Source organism: Giraffa tippelskirchi, chromosome X (genome assembly GCF_054371585.1).
Source record: "Giraffa tippelskirchi isolate mGirTip1 chromosome X, T2T-mGirTip1v1.2.pri, whole genome shotgun sequence".
In the NCBI taxonomy this organism is placed as follows: Eukaryota; Metazoa; Chordata; class Mammalia; order Artiodactyla; family Giraffidae; genus Giraffa; species Giraffa tippelskirchi.
Window position 1 is genome coordinate 119372501 of NC_137289.1, and position 5000 is coordinate 119377500.

A 5000-nucleotide genomic window follows, 5' to 3' on the forward strand; every position below is an offset into this window, starting at 1 on the left:
GACACACACACAGACACGCACACAGACAGACACACACACAGACACACACACAGACAGATACACACACACAGACACACACAGAGACACACACACAGACAGACACACACACAGACAGACACACACAGAGACACACACACAGATACACACACACAGACAGACACACACACAGACACGCACACAGACAGACACACACACAGACACACACACTGACACACACAGACAGTCACACACAGACAAATACACACACAGAGACACACACACAGACACGGACACAGACACAGACTCACCGACAGACACACACAGACACACACACAGACAGACATACACAGACAGACACACACACAGACACACACACACCGACAGAAACACACAGAGACAAACACAGAGACACACACAGACACACACACACAGACACATGCACACAGACAGACACACACACAGACACACACACAGACAGACACACAGACACACACACAGACAGACACGCACACAGACACAGACACACAGACAGACACACACAGACACACACACAGACACACACACAGACAGACACACACAGACAGACACACACACAGACACACGCAAACAGACACATACACAGACACACGCACAAAGACACACACAGACACACACACAGACAGACACACATACAGACACAGACACACAGACAGACACACACAGACACACACACAGACACACACACAGACACATACACAGACAGACACACACACAGACACAGACACACAGATAGACACACACACACAGACACACACACAGACACACACAGACACACACACTGACACACACACAGACACACACACAGACACACACACACACCGACAGACACACACAGACACACACACACAGACACACACACACAGACACACACACACAAACACACACACGCAGACACAAACACAGACACACACACAGACACATGCACACAGACACACACCAAGACACACACACAGACACACACACAGACAGACACACACACACAGACACACACAAAGACACACACACACAGACACACACACAGACACACACACAGACACACACACAGACAGACACACACACACAGACACACAGACACACACACAGACACACACACAGACACATGCACACAGACACACACACAGAGACACACACACAGACACACACACAGACAGACACACACAGAGACACACACACAGACACACACACAGACACACACACAGACACACATACACAGACACACACACAGAGAGACACACACACACAGACAGACACACAGACACACACACGCAGACACACACAGACACACACACAGACACACACACCGACACACACACAGACAGACACACACACACAGACACACAGAGACACACACAGAAACATGCACACAGACACACACACAGACACACACACACAGACACGCACACACAGACACACGCACACAGAGAGAAACACACACCTTGACACACACACAGACACACGCACACAGACACACGCACACAGACAGACACACACAGACACACGCACACAGACACACACACACAGACACACGCACACAGACACATACACAGACACACGCACAAAGACACACACACAGACACACACAGACAGACACACACAGACAGACACACAAACAGACACACACACAGACACACAAACAGACAGACACACACAGACAGACACAACACAGACACACACACACCGACAGACACACACAGACACTCACACACAGACACATGCACAGAGACACACACACACAGACACACACACACAGACACATGCACACAGACACACACTCCGACACACACACAGACACACACTCAGACACACACACAGACACACGCACACAGACACACACACAGACACACACACAGACAGACACACACACAGACACACACACACACCGACAGACACACACAGACACACACACAGACACACACACAGACACACACACAGACACATGCACACAGACACACACAGACAGACACACACACAGATACACACACAGACAGACACACACACACAGACACACACACAGACAGATACACACACACAGACAGACACACACACACAGACAGACACACACACAGACACACACACAGACACATGCACACAGACACACACAGACAGACACACACACAGATACACACACAGACAGACACACACACACAGACACACACACAGACAGATACACACACACAGACAGACACACACACACAGACACACACACAGACACACACACACAGACACACACACAGACACACACACAGACACACACACAGACACATGCACACAGACACACAGAGAGACACACACAAACAGACACACTCACAGACACAAACAGACACACACACACAGACAGACACACACACACAGAGACACACACACACACACATACACAGACACAGACACATGCACACAGACAGACACACACACAGACACACACACATACAGATACACACACACAGACCGACAGACACACACAGACACACACACAGACAGACCTACACAGACAGACACACACACAGACACACGCACACAGACACACACACAGACACACACACACAGACACACACACAGACACACACACAGACACACACTCAGACACACACACAGACAAACGCACACAGACACACACACAGACACACACACAGACAGACACACACACACAGACACACACAAAGACACACACACAGAGACGCACACAGACACACACACAGACACACACACAGACGGACACACACACACAGGCACACACACATACACAGACACAGACACATGCACACAGACAGACACACACACAGACACACACACAGACAGATACACACACACAGACACACACACAGACAGACATACACAGACAGACACACACACAGACACACACACACACCGACAGACACACACAGACACAAACACAGAGACACACACACAGACACACACACAGACACACGCACAGAGACACACACACAGACACACACACAGACAGACACGCACACAGACAGAGACACACAGACAGACACACACAGACACACACACGCAGACACAAACACAGAGACAGACACACACACAGACAGACACACACACAGACACACAGACAGACACACAGAAACACACACAGACACACACACAGACACACGCAGAAAGACACACACACAGACACACACACAGACAGACACACACAGACACAGACACACAGACAGACACACACAGACACACACACACAGACACACACACAGACACATACACAGACAGACACACACACAGACACAGACAAACAAAACACACACAGACACACACACAGACACACGAACACAGACACACGCACACAGGCACACAGTCACACAGACACAGACACGCACAAAGACACACACACAGACACACACACAGACAGGAACACACACATACACAGACACACACAGACACACACACAGAGACACACACAGACACACACACACCGATAGACACACACAGACACACACACAGACACACACACACCGACAGACACACACAGACACACACACAGACACACAGACACACAGACACACACACGCAGACACACACAGAGACACACACACGCAGACACACACACAGACACACACACACAGACACACACACAGACACACACACACAGACACACACACAGACACACACACACAGACACAAACACAGACACACACACAGACACATGCACACAGACAAACACACACACAGACACACACACACACAGACACACACACACACAGACAGACACACAGACACACACACGCAGACACACACAGAGACACACACACGCAGACACACACACAGACACACACACACAGACACACACACAGACACACACACACAGACACACACACAGACACACACACACAGACACAAACACAGACACACACACAGACACATGCACACAGACAAACACACACACAGACACACACACACACAGACACACACACACACACAGACAGACACACAGACACACACACGCAGACACACACAGAGACACACACACGCAGACACACACACAGACACACACACACAGACACACACACAGACACACACACAGACACACACACACAGACACAAACACAGACACACACACAGACACATGCACACAGACAAACACACACACAGACACACACACACACAGACACACACACACACACAGACAGACACACAGACACACACACGCAGACACACACAGAGACACACACACGCAGACACACACACAGACACACACACACAGACACACACACAGACACACACACACAGACACATGCACACAGACACACACACTGACACAGATACACACACCCAGAGAGATACACACACACAGACAGACAGACACACACAGACACACACACAGAAACACACACACAGACACACACACAGACACACACAGACACACACACAGTGACAGACACACACACACAGATAGAAACACACACAGACACACACGCAGACACACACACAGACACACACACAGACACAAACACAGACACATGCACACAGACACACAGACAGACAGACACAAACAGACACACTCACAGACACAAACAGACACACACACACAGACAGACACACACACACAGGCACACACACATACACAGACACAGACACATGCACACAGACAGACACACACACAGACACACACACAGACAGATACACACACACAGACACACACACAGACAGACATACACAGACAGACACACACACAGACACACACACACACCAACAGACACACACAGACACAAACACAGAGACACACACACAGACACACACACAGACACACGCACAGAGACACACACACAGACACACACACAGACAGACACGCACACAGACACAGACACACAGACAGACACACACAGAAACACACACAGACACACACACAGACACACACACAGACACACGCAAAGAGACACATACACAGACACACGCACAAAGACACACACAGAGACACACACACAGACAGACACACACACAGACAGACACACACAGACACACACACA